The 13,986-nt window shown below is 46.0% G+C and overlaps 1 non-coding gene across 1 annotated transcript; it reads left to right on the forward strand.

The window, feature by feature from the left end:
• The first annotated feature begins 1,850 nt into the window (after nucleotides 1-1,850).
• Nucleotides 1,851-1,954, forward strand: LOC129457884 (U6 spliceosomal RNA). Its single transcript, XR_008649428.1, has one exon. It is a non-coding gene; the product is annotated as a U6 spliceosomal RNA (small nuclear RNA).
• Nucleotides 1,955-13,986: the final 12,032 nt, after the last annotated feature.

Here is a 13,986-nt window from a genome sequence, read left to right on the forward strand (position 1 = left end):
GACTCTGTCTCAAAAAATAATAAAATAAAATAAAATATAAAATAAAACAATTGATTCCTCTTTAGTTTTATATATTTCATATCAAACCTTATTAAAAAAAAGGATATAAGGCAGCTTCAAAGACAAAAGGAGATCTATGTTAGAGGTGGGTGTTTAAATATAAGCCCTTTCTGCTCAACCAACAAATGTTGTCACATCTGCGTATGACAAGATATCACTTTACTGGGGCATCTGCTCTCCCTGACTCACCCAACAAGGTTGAGAATTCCCTCCTCCGCATCACTCCTGTGCCTGGAACAAACCTGCTCTGTAGCATAGCTCCTATGGCATTTTGAGTCTTTACGCCCACACTGTGAGCATCTTGAGGGCAGCACCACGCGTATTTGGTTTGGAAACCCAAGCACCTAGCACAGGTTTTCAATCAAGAATGATGATAATGGGCCGGGTGTGGCGGCTCACACCTGTAATCCCACTTTGGGAGGCCAAGGTAGCAGGATTGCTGAGCCTAGGAGTTTGAGAGCAGCCTGAGCAACATAGTGAGACCTCGTCTCTACAGAAAATTTAAAAATTAGCTGGGTATGGTGGTGTGCCCCCGTGGTCCCAGCTGCTCAAGAGGCTGAGGTGGAAGGATTGCTGGGGCCTGGGAGGTTGAGGCTGCAGTGAGTGGTGATCATGCCACTGCACTTCAGCCTGAGTGACAGAGCAAGACCTTACCTTAAAAAAAAAAGAGAGAGAGAGAATAATGATGATGAAGAGCGGGAGGATGACGACGAAGAGGAGGAGGATGTATATTATTTTTTGTTTGGTTGTTTGCTTTGAGGGTATTGCTCTGTTGCCCAGGCTAGAGTGCAGTGGTGGGATCACGGCTCACTGCAGCTTCGAACTCCTAGGCTCAAGTGATCCTCCCACCTTGACCTCACAGAGTGCTGGGATTACGCCCAGTGGATGTATATTATTGTGTAAACTAAATTTTGGATATCTCCTCCTCCCTCTAGATCCCCTTCTCTGCCAGTCCTGGAGCACACCCACCTCTCTGGCCCCTTCCTCATCAGGCCCTGTGGAGTGTGGGGCAGAGTCCTGAAGTGACTCTTGCTTTCTCCACTGCGGTTCTAACAGGGTTAAAGTTGAGGTTTCTAATCACTCCCATGAGGTCTTATTACCTGTTGATTAGGTCCTTTTGGGATCAGCATCAAACCGACAACAATAATAAACACTGCCTTCATTGGAACTCGGTAATGACCCTGCCTGCCCTGCAGGCCTGGTGGCGATGGGGAGGGGCCTTGGCCATTATGGGGCTGGAAACAGCAGCCCTTGGTGGGGGCATTTGCCAGCAATTTGGTGGTGCAGCAAAGAGGTGCGGCTAACAAGCCGATAGGCACCTGTTGGGGATTTCTGGCTGGCCAGAGGCACCCCTGTTGTTCCAGCACAAGGCTCTTCGGAGAGGACCCTCCACAGCCAGCCTGAGGACTTGAGAGATGGAGCCGGGTGGTCTTTCCGCAGGACTAGCGGAATTTCTAGAGAATGATCTGGCAACTGTTTCACGTATATTTTTCCAAACTTTTTCCTGTGCACATTCAAATGTGAGTGAGTGAATGAGGATGTGAACGCATGCGTGTGCATAGGTTTCCTGTCTTTATTACAAAAATGCAATCATAGGAAACATTTTGTTCTGTAAATTGCTTTTTTTTTTCACCCAACAATCCATCTCAGACACCCTTCCATGTCATTCTGTTGAAGAGCTTCATATTAATCCAGAATATGAACAAAGCCAAATACATTTAACCAACATAAATGTGATGGAACATTTTGACCATCTGCACCCATTTCTTGGTATTACAAATAAAGCTGCAGTGCTTGCTCTGGCAGCACATACACTAAAATCAGAATGACAGAGAAGGTTACATGGCTCCTGTGCAAGATGGATACACAAATTCGTGAAGCATTCCATATTATTTTGCTTATAACTTTTCATATTAGGCCAGGCATGGTGCCTCATGCCTGTAATTTGGGAGGCCAAGGCAGGTGAATTGCTTGAGGCCCGTAGTTCAAGATCAGTCTGGTCAACAGGGTGAAAGCCCATCTCTACAAAAACCACAAAAATTAGCTAAGCATGGCGGTGCGCACCTGTAGTCCCAGCTACTTGGGGGGCTGAGGCATGAGAATCACTTGAACTCGGGAGGCAGAAGTTGCAGTGAGCCAAGATCAAACCACTGTACTCCAGACTGGGCAACAGAGTGAGACTTGGTCTCAAAAACAAAACAAAACAAAACAAAACAAAAAACAACAAAAAACCCAAAAACCAAAGCTTTTCATATTTTTAAAAGTAAACAAAACAAATGATACGGCATTAAAGAGTTTCATTTGGGTGGGAAGCGGTGGCTCACACCTGTAATCCCAGAACTTTCGGAGGCCGAGGCAGGCGGATTATGAGGTCAGGAGATTGAGACCATCCTGGCTCACACGGTGAAACCCCATCTCTACTAAAAATACAAAAAAGCTACTCGGGAGGCTGAGGCAGGAGAATGGCGTGAACCTGGGAGGCAGTGCTTGCAGTGAGCCGAGGTCGCGCCACTGCACTCTAGCCTGGGTGACAGAGTGAGACTGTCTCAAAATAAAATAGTTTCATTTGTTTTGTTTACTTTTAAATCCTAAAAATCTTTATAGTTTTCTCATGTACTTGTGCAAGTATCTCAGTAGGATACATTCAAACAGGTTGTGTCTATTTGCACATGAAACAGTAGTATCTGAGTATGCCCTTTCCTTGGTCCTTGGATAATATAATTTTGTGACAATTCAATTGTAATAAAAGATACGTCAGTGATATTTTAACTTGAATTTCCCTGACATGACATTGTATTTATTATGTAATTTTAAAAACATATATAATTCAAGTTTTAAGAAAAATTACAAAAAACACTCCTAAAATTTCCATACACTCTTTACACAGGTTTGCTGATTCTTTGTATTTTGTCCCAGCCTTTTTTGGAGACAGGGTCTTGCTCTGTCACCCATGCTGGAGTACAGTGGCTCGATCATAGCTCAGCCTCAACTTCCTGGGTCCAAATGATCCTCCCACCCCCTCCTCCCGAGTAGCTGGGACTACAGGCGCATATCACCACAGCCAGCTAATTTTTAAATTTTTTGTAGAGATGGGGTCTCCCATTGTTGGCTAGGATGGTCTTGAAGTTCTGGGCTCACGTGATCTGCCTGCCTCGGCCTCCCAAATTGCTGGGATTATAGGTGTGAACCACCATGCCTGGCCTAGCATGTTAAACTAATAAAGAAACAAATGACCAAGTTGCAGAATAATAACAGTAAGGATGTATTTTATGATTTTATGTTTTTTTTTTTTTTTGAGATGGAGTCTCACTCTGTTGCCCAGGCTGGAGTACAGTGGCACAATCTCGGTTCACTGCAACCTCCGGCTCCTAAGTTCAAGCGATTCTCCTGCCCCAGACTCCTGAGTAGCTGGGAGTACAGATGCGCACCACCGCGCCCGGCTAATTTTTGTATTTTCAGTAGAGACGGGGTTTCACCATGCTGGTCAGGCTGGTCTCGATCTCCTGGCCTCAAGTGATCTGTCTGTCTCGGCCTTCCAAAGAGTTGGGATTATAGGCGTGAGCCATTGCACCCGGTCAGCATTTTTCTACTGTCCTATTCGATTCTGTTTCTGTTTTTGTTTTTTCCCTTGAGAATGTTTTCACACATTGCTAATGAAATTAAAAATAAATAAACACATTAATGGGAGGTCTAACAATCATGCCAGCTTAGGGGAAGCAGCCACTATTTAAACATTAAAGAATCAAATGCAGTTACACAGCATACACAGAATAAAAGTTGAACTGGGGGCTCTTGCCATCTATAGGAAATTGCACCAACCCATTAGAAAGGAATAAAACAAACTACACTCTCCTATGTTTCAACTGCCAAACTTGCTGTTTATCCTAAGTCTTTACAGATTCCATATTCTCTGTGAGGGAGGGAGGGAGGGAAGAAAGAAAGACAGAAAGAAAGAGAGGAAGAAAGAGAAAGAGGAAGGAAGGAAGGAAGGAAGGAAGGAAGGAAGGAAGGAAGGAAAGAGAGAGAAAGGAAGACAGGAAAGGAAAGGAAAGAAAAGAGGGAGGGAGGGAAGAAGGAAGGAAGGGAGGGAGGGAGGTGGGGAGGGAGGGAAGCAAGGAGGTGGGGAGAGAGGGAGGGAGGGAGGAAGGAAGGAAGGAAGGAAGGGAGAGAGGGAGGGATTCGCCGTGTACCTAACACATTCTAAACCGTTACCGTATATGCTATTTCATTTAGTTTTTGAAACTCCAAGAAGCATTTCTTGTCCCCATTTTATGGATGGGAAAACGAGGTTTAACAAAGTCGTGTAAGTTCTCAAGGAACCTGGATTCAAACTTAGTCCTTCCTGACTCCAAAGCCCACTGACCGTCCTCTACCAAGAATCGCTTTAGAGGGGACTGGAGGACAGGTTTGCAGTTGTAGAATCTTACACTGGTGGGTCTAGGTGGTTCACAGTCCTTTTCCTCCTTTTCTAGAGGTGCTCTGGAAAACACCCGGAGAGATGCCCCGGGCGTGTTGGACAAACTTCTCTCCAGAGTTTTCCATTTCTCTCTGCTTCTGTTCGCCCATGGCACCCGATCTCAAGAAGGATAAGAGGGAGAGAAAGAGGGAAGACAGAGAAGAAGAGAGGGGTGGGATAACGAGAGAGAGGCAGAACCCCAAGCAGGAGCCTACAGAGGAGTTGACATAATAGGAAGACAGAGAAAAACGGAAGGAAGGGAAGAAGGGCAGGGCCTGTGAGGCAAGGAGCTTTGGGAGTCCCAGTCTCATAAATTAAAAGGATGACAACAAAGCCAGGCAGGAAGGATCTAAAAAATTTTTAAAAAGGCCGAACCCAGTGGCTCACGCCATAATCCCAGCACTTTGGGAGGCTGAGGTGGGTGGATCACCTGAGGTCAGGAGTTTGAGACCAGCTTGGGCAACATGGTGAAACCCTGTCTCTACTAAAAATACAAAAATTAGCCGGGCGTGGTGACACATGTCTGTAATCCCAGCTACTCGGGAGGCTACTGAGGCAGGAGAATCGCTTGAACCTGGGAGGTGGAGGTTGCAGTGAGCTGAGATCGCACCATTGCACTCCAGCCTGGGCGACAGAGTGAGACTCCATCTCAAAAAAAAAAAAAAAAAATGCTTTCCCCCAATAGACTGAGAAAGGAGGAGGTTAGTAAAGGGTGGAGAGAACCAGCCCAGACCCCACCCACGCTCATCTGCATCCAGGGAGGAGGGTCCCGCTGCTGCCCCTGGGGCCTGGCTGACCAGGTGAGCGGCTGCACAGCCCCAGCAAAGCCAGGCGTGCCCTGGAGTTATCCTGCACACTTTGGACCCAGCACCCACAGCAGCCCTGTGCCTTGGTTCATAGGACAAGGTTCTTGAACATATGCCTTGGTTCATTGGACATGTGCCTTGGTTCTTTGGACAAACTTTGAAAATCCCTAACGTCTTAGGGATTTTCCCTAAGATCCAGCAAACCAGCCGGGTAAGTCTTTGGGAGAAAGGAGAGAGAGAATGTGAGAAAGAAAGAGGGAATGAGAGGAGGAAGAGAGAAGAGGAGTTAGAGAAAGAGAAGATCAGAAAGAAGGAGAGCAGGAGAGGAGGGCAAGAGGCCTGGAGAAAGAGAGGGGAAGATGGAACCAGGCAAGGAGGTGGAGAAGCTGCCAGAGGAAGTGAAGGGAGGAAGGAGGCATTACATATTCCTAGGAAGGAACAATATAAGATCTTTCACCACGTCCCAGAGGTCAATAAACTGGCCTGGGAAATTAAGAACAAGTTGTCGTTGAGGATTAGCAAAAGGCCTGAGGAAGTACAAAAACTCCTGCCAGCTTTCATAAAGCTGCCTCCGAGAAATTAAAAATCACAGGCCACGATAAATACGGCCCACATCTATCCACACCCATGTCCACATGACAGCCTGAGAATGAGGCATCCTTCGAGGGCTTGCTTTAATGTGAGTAATTACAATTACGCAAGAATCCCATGGGCTATAATCTCATACACCCACTACATGAGCTACTGGGAAGAGGCAAGGTGAATGCCAACAACAAATGCACAAGAAGGAATGTTCTAGAAGAGATACGAGAAAGTGGAATTAAACACGGATGGCGGGTCTTGGTTCCTAATGGGGTATGATGTGTCCATTTCTACATTTCATGGGCAGAAGTTTAAAACAAATAGTTTTTCCCATGACCAAGACTGTTTTTTGGAAACTTTTTTTTTTTTTTTTTTTTTTTTGAGACAGAGTCTCGCTGTGTCACCCAGGCTGGAGTGCAGTGGCGCGATCTCGGCCCACTGCAAGCTCCGCCTCCCGGGTTCAAGCCATTCTCCTGCCTCAGCCTCCCTGAGTAGCTGGGACTACAGGCACCCACCACCATGCCCAGCTAATTTTTTTGTATTTTTGGTAGAGACGGGGTTTCACCGTGTTAGCCAGGATGGTCTCGATCTCCTGACCTCGTGATCCACCCGCCTCAGCCTCCCAAAGCGCTGGGATTACAGGCGTGGGCTACCGTGCCCAGCCATTTTTTTTTTTTAAGAGATGGGAGTCTCACTCTGTTGCCCAGGCTGGTCTCGAAGTCCTGGGCTCAAGTGACCCTCCCACCTCAGCCTCCCAAAGTGTTGGGATTCAGGCATGAGCCACCATGTCTTGCTGGAAACTTTCAAGGGAGTGGATTTTGCCTGTATGTTACTCATTTTCTGAGGCTATTTGGTGATGGTCTCATACTACGGTTGAAGATAAGTTGGAATTTTCTTAACTAAAGTTACCTTTTTAATATTCTTTACTAATCATCCCTTAGGTTGTTATCAGAAATTGGGTAAACCGTCAGCCATGGTGGTTCATGCCTGTAATCCCAGCACTTTGGAAGGCCAAGGTTAGAGGATCACTTGAGGCCAGGCTTCTAAGACCAGCCTGGGCAACATAGTGAGACCCCTATCTCTATGAAAAAGATTTAAAAACTAGCCAGGCATGATGGCACATGCCTGCAGTCCCAGCTACTCAGGAGGTTGAGCTGGGAGGATCCTTTGAGCCCAGGAGGTCGAGGCTGTAGTGAGCCATGATTGCGTCACTGCACTCCAGCCTAGGCGACACAGTGAGACCCTGTCTCAAAAAACGTAAAGTAAAATAAAAAAATAAAACGGGAAAACTAGCAATTTTCTGCAAGGAAATAAGTTTTGCCACCTCGTGAATGGCCGGCCTGTCTTTGATCACAAGGGCAACTAACAGGCAAAGGATTACTGCTATTTCCTAATTTTAGTTTGTTTTTAAAGAGACAGGGTCTTGCTGTGTTGCTCAGGCTGGTCTCAAACTCCTGGGCTCAAGAAATCCTCCCACCTTAGCCTCCCAAGCAGTAGGGACTATAGGCGCATGCCACCATGCCTAGCTGAGTGCAGTTTCTACCCTGGGACCCCAGGCCCATCTATAGCGATTCCTCAAGAGTCTACTGTCACAGAAGCAGCTGTCTTCAGCTTCTCTCCCTAGGCCTTCTTTGTTGGCCACCAGCAATTCTTGGGGTAGCCAATGTCTTGAAGTTCAGGACCAACTGCTGGAGAAACCAGACCCTGATCTTGGCTGCCTCTCATCTCCAAGTCTCAGCAGACGCTGCTGAGTTGGTGCCTTGTGGGAGACCATTAAGTCTGACTGCAGGGATCCAAGGTCTACCACTGCCCCAAGATTATGTGGTCCAGGCCAGGCGCAGTGGCTCATGCCTGTAATCCCAGCACTTTGGGAGACTTAGGCAGGAGGCTCTCTTGAGTCTAGGAGTTTGAGGCCAGCCTGGACAACATAATGGGACCCTGTCTCTACAAAAAAAAAAAAAAAATCAGCTGGGTGTGGTGGCACGTGCTTATAGTCCCAGCTATTTGGGAAGCTGAGGTGGGGAGGATTGCTTGAACCCAGGAAGTCGAGGCTGCAGTGAACCGGGATCATGCCACTGCACTCCAGCCAGGGTGACAGAATGAGACCCTCTCTCAAGAGTCCAGTATCCATACTTGGCTTCCTTCAGCATCTCCCACCTTCTAGCATCTCCTTGCTTCTAGAACCAGATAGCAACTTTTTTGGAGCACCTCCTAAAGGGCAGGCGTAGGGCTAGATGCTTTACTTAAGTCTTTCATTTGGCCCTCACAATTATAGGAGGCACTGCTATAGACAGTTTCACAGACAAGGAAACTGAAGCTTAGTGAGATAACTTGTTCAAGTTCACATTGTTTGTGATGGAGCCACTAATCAAGTCCAGGGTTGCCTGGTTCTAAAAGGTTGCTCTGGCCAGGCGCAGTGGCTCACGCCTGTAATCCCAGCACTTTGGGAGGCCAAGGAGGGTGGATCATCTCAGGTGAGGAGTTCGAGACCAGCCTGACCAACATCATGGAGAAATCCTGTCTCTATTAAAATACAAAATTAGCCGGGCGCGGTGAAGCATACCTGTAATCCCAGCTACTCGGGAGGCTGAGGCAGGGGAATCGCTTGAACCCAGGAGGCGGAGGTTGCGGTGAGCAGAGATCACACCAGTGTACTCCAGCCTGGGCAACAAGAGCGAAACTGAGTCTCAAAAAGAAACAAAATGTTGCTCTCTGCTTCCACTGCTTCATCCTGCCTTTAGCGCTTATGCCCTTTGGGTCTTGAAAACTGTTCCTACCTTCAAGACTCTCCCAGATGAAATCCAGATACTCTAGAGCCGGGTTGAGTGGGTGGGTGGTGGGGGAGTGTCCCTTGAAAATTCCGACTACCTCATTAACGGGGATTTGCTGACAGTTACTCACTCACAGGCATTTTCCTTAGGACAAGAAGGGCTTGGAGAAAAGAGGCTAGTTCTCAAGAGGAGGAATGAGAGTTTGAACCAGAAGTGTGTAACAAACACTCCCTACATTGTGGAATCGCAAGTGGAGAAGGTCAGGAGTGGCTGGGGAGGGCGCCAGACTCCAGGCTGGGAAGCTGGAGGCCTCCATTATGCTGAGGATGAAACTGTCACTTTTTATACCTGGGGATGCAAACCGTGTACCTATCAAAGCTTAGTTTAGTAGAAAAAATTCAGGATGTTGGAGTGGGTTGGCTTCTTCCAGCAGCCTTCAGTGAAGCACTTTGGGAGGCAGGCTGAAGGTGCTGTTTTCCAGCAAGAAGTCAAAGGACTCTGATTGGCTAAGAGAGGTTCTTTCCACCTGTGGCCTGTAATTTAAATGACCAAAAGTCCTAACCCTGGGTCCTGCGGGGCTGGAAAAACCACATTTTTCTATCTCAAACCCAGTTTATTCACACAGGAACAGGGAGGGTTCTCGGAAGATGAGATGAGAACACAGAAAAAGCCTGACCCACCTCATCCTAGGCTGTCTCCCGGCTTGTCCAGGTGAACATCGTCTGTCTAAGCAAGGGGGATGCGTGCGCTTTGTGAAGTGTCTGGGAACAGTCTGAGGGCATGAAGAAGTAAGAATCTGCCTACCCAAGGCTATTGTCTTTATTTCATACAAAGCAGAGGCTAAAATGAAGGAAGAGGCCACACACTAGGCCTGAACTAAAGGTAGTGCTTCAAACTCTAGGTATGACACATTAGTGGACTATAAACTCAATTTGGCGAATTGTTACTGGCTTGTTTTTTCTTTTCTTTTTCCTTCTTTTCTTCCCTCTTTCCTTCCTTCTTCCCTCCTTCCCTTTCCTTCCTTCCTCTTTCAACAGAATAGAAACTATTAGCATGTAGCACAGGTAGTGGCCATAAATACTGTTGTGTAAAACTTATGATTTAGTTATACATAAATACATACCAATATGCACATGCATAATTGTATACTAGTTCATGAAGTAAATTCATTTCTCATCATGGGTCATGGCCAAAAAATTTGAAAACTAGTAGACAGGTGAAGCATAGAGATTTGGGGCCAGAAAGTAGAAATTTCCAGGTTGAAAACACATGATCAAACAAAACCTCTGACTATGGTTATGACCCAGTGGAATTGTCTAGAGGCAAAAATATGAAAAGCCTATTAGTTTTTGGGGGGACGTGTATTGCTAAAGAAATGGCAAGAAAGGGTGACAATAGTCTGCAATTGCTTAAATTGTTAGGCACAATTTAGGTCAATCTCTAGCCTCCTGCTATAGACCGAATGTGTCCCCACCTAAATTCACATGTTAAAATCCTAACCCCTAATATGATGGTATTTGAAGGTGAGGCCTTTGGGAGGTCATTAGGTCATGAAGGTGGAACCCTCACAAATAGGATTAGTGCCCTTATAAAAAAGGCCTGAGAGAGCTCCCTCGCCCCTTCTACCACATGAGGACACAGAAAAGATGACTGTCTATGAACCAGGAAGTGAGCCCTCACCAGAAAGCAAATCTGCTGGTGCTTTGATCTTGGACTTCCCAGCCTCCAGAACCATGCAAAATACATTTCTGTTGTTTATAAGCCATCCAGTCTAGAGTTGTTTGTTATGGCAGCCTGAACTAACTAAGACACCCCCAAACTCGCACCAGAGGTGGTGAATTGCTAAAGCAGTACAGTCCTCAGAGAACGCATGTTCCCAATGCCTTCCTCAGAGATGCCCATGGAGGACACGTGGACAAAGATAACCCTCTGTGGTCTGTATTAGATACCAAGAATTCTTTCTATTGCCAGATGTCATAATTATTTTTTGTTCTTAGTTTTTTGTCGTTGTTGTTGAGACAGTCTCACTCTGTTACCCAGGCTAGAGTGCAGTGGCACAATTTCAGCTCACTGCAACCTCCGACTCCTTGGTTCAAGCGATTCTCCTGCCTCAGCCTCCTGAGTAGCTGGGATTATAGATGTGTGCCACCATGCCTGGCTAATTTTTGTACTTTTAGTAGAGATGGGGTTTCATCATGTTGGACAGACTGGTCTTGAACTCTTCACCTCAGGTGATCTATGCGCCCCGCCTCCCAAAGTGCTGGGATTACAGGTGTGAGCCACCATGCCTGGCCCATTTTTTGTTCTTAGGATATGATATGTGCAACTTCCCATCTTCCCAGAGTTTTTATTGTATACCTCCCATTCTTTCTTTGCTGTATTGGGTGTATTGGGGGCAGATAACTTATTTCATCACAGGTCACTGGACCACTAGGAGTTACCTGTGAATTTCAAGAAGAGGAATTTCACAGGATGTAGTAATTATACAAGCCTCTGGGCTCTTGCATTTGAGTTGCATGCATTTTTATATGGGTATGGGTATTTGTAAGAGTGCTTCTGTGGAAGATAGGTATGAGTATATGTTGAGTAGCCAAAGGGGTGCACAGTACTTGACGTTTTTTGGTTGCTACCCAGCACCCATGTAACTATCCTCCACCTTAGCAGTATCCAGATTTTCCTTCAGGTAATTACATCCCCATGCAGCCCATGGACTTTGAGGTTATTCCAACTGAGAGCCCTGAATAACTTGAGCCAGGCAGCACCTTTTATTTCCTGATTACAGTCACTCCTTTCAGGGTGGGCACTGTGTCCTGGGATGGGCCTATCACATAAATTTCAGGAATCTTACTTGAAACGACAGGGCGGAAACACTCTCTTTTAAAAATTCTTTTATTTTTATTTTTTTGAGACAAGGTCTCACTTCGTGGCCCAGGCTGCAGTGCAGTGGTGCGATCATGGCTCACTGCAGCCTCAACCTCCTGTGCTCAAGTGATCCTCCTGCTTCAGCCTCCTGAGTAGCTGGGACCACAAGTGCATGCCACTATGCCCAGCTAAATTTTAAAACAATTTTTGTAGAGATGGGGCCCCACTATGTTGTCTAGGCTGGTCTCAAACTTCTGGGCTCAAGTGATCCTCCCACCTCAGCCTCCCAAAGTTCTGGGATTATGGGTGTGAGTTACCGCACCCGGCCCAGAAGCACTTTCTACTGTGGGACTCCACTCTAAGCTGGCAGCCACACTGTGACTCCAAGGAGGGCAGGCCTTAGGATAAGGGCAACATTGTGGATGATGGGGTAGAGAGGAAGAAGGGCTCTGGGCCCCTCATTACACTCCTGAGCACTTGGACCAACCAGCCGTGTGGCCTGCTTTACCTTTGCCATGTTCCATGTGAGCCAATAGGCATCCTTACTGAGATCTGTTTGAGTTGATTTCTAATAGTTACATCATAGGAAATATAAACTTCATTGATTTTATTTACATCTTTTAGAAATGGGGACTTGCTGTATCACCCAGGCTGGAATGCAGTAGTGTGATCACATTTCTGCAGCCTTGAACTCCTGAGTTCAAGTGGCTGGCTTCAGCCTCCTGAGTAGCTGGGACTACAGGCGTGCAACACCTTGCACGGTTTATATTTTTTATTTTTACATTTTTTTTAGGACAGGGGCTTGCTATGTTTCCCAGGATATTTACAACAAACAAAAAAACCTTTGTTTTGCTTGAGGCTGAGCTTTCTTATGCCAGATGTGGAATTGCAGAGCCTCTGTCCTAGGCCTCCAGGAGGCTGAATTCATTCACAGTGGGTTTTAGTGGCTCCAGCCAGGAGTCTACTCCTGAAAGTTCCTCTGTGCTCAATTTCCCCCATCGTAAGTTAAATACACAGCTCGTGTTTGGTTTTTTTGTTTGTTTTTTTCACACTCAAGGCTCTTTCTGACTGTCTCTGATCTATCCCTTCATGACCCTTGGCTCATTTCCCATTTCTAGTCCTGCCCCTTGAATCACAGTAGTATTAAGCTGCGTAGAGTTCCACATTCCATACTATTTTTGTTGTTGTTGTTATTGTTGTTAGAGACAGGGTCTTGCTCTGTCACCCAGGCTAGAGTGCACATAAGTGGTGCAATCATAGCTCATTGCAGCCTCAAACTCCCAGGCTCAAATGATCCTCCTGCTTCAGCCTCCTGAGTAGCTGGGACTACAGGCATATGCCACCATGTTCCACTAATTTTTCATATTTTTATTTTTTTGTAGAGACAGGGTCTCACTCCATTGCGCAGGCTACTCTCAAACTCCTGGGCTCAAGTGATCCTTTCACCTTGGCCTCCCAAAGTTCTGGGATTACAGGCATGAGCCACTGTGCCTGGCCAAACCCCATACCTTTCTTCATGTGCCTTTCTTCATATTGTTTTTTTGTTTGTTTGTTTTTTGCCCTATCCTCTCTACTCGTTTTTTTTTTTTTTTTTTTTGAGACAGAATCTCACTCTGTCGCCCAGGCTGGAGTGCAGTGGTGCAATCTCAGCTCACTGCACCCTCCGCCTCCCAGGTTCAAGCGATTCTCCTGCCTCAACCTCCCAAGTAGCTGGAACTACAGGTGTGTGCTACCACGCCCAGGGAAGTTTAATAGAGAGGGGATTTCACCATGTTAGCCAGGATGGTCTTGATCTCCTGACCTCGTGATCCGCCCGCCTCGGCCTCCCAGAGTGCTGGGATTACAGGTGTGAGCCACCGAGCCGGGTCCCTATCCTCTCTACTCTCTTTGTTTTACATCTATTTATCCATTTAAGCCACCACTCTCCAATATGGCAGCTGCTAGCCATTCGTGGCTATGGATTACCTGAAATGCGGCTACTGCCAGTGAGGAACTGAATTTTCTACTTTATTTCATCTCAATTAATTTAAATTACAAATTTTAAATCAAAGCAATATAATATATGTTTCCATTAAACACAGCTTTATTGCTTTGATAGGACTACATTTTACTTTAACAGTTGAAAATTTGGCATCCAAATTGAGATGTACTGTAAGTACAAAATATGCACTGGCTTTCAAAGACTTAATACAATAAAAAGAATGTATAATATCTCATTAATAATTTTTACATCGATTGCATAGTGAAATGGTAATATTTTGGATATATTGGGTTGAATAAAACATATTATTAAGATTATTTTCGCCTGTTTTTACTTTTTATAATATGGCTACTGGAATATTTAAAATTACACACATGGCTTGTACTGTGTTTCTACTGGACATCTTTGGCCTAGACCATTTCAGACAGCACCTCCTTGAGAACAGTTTTCCCAATCACTCAGGCTAGG

The sequence above is a fragment of the Symphalangus syndactylus genome, chromosome 11 (genome assembly GCF_028878055.3).
Source record: "Symphalangus syndactylus isolate Jambi chromosome 11, NHGRI_mSymSyn1-v2.1_pri, whole genome shotgun sequence".
Lineage (NCBI taxonomy): Eukaryota > Metazoa > Chordata > Mammalia > Primates > Hylobatidae > Symphalangus > Symphalangus syndactylus.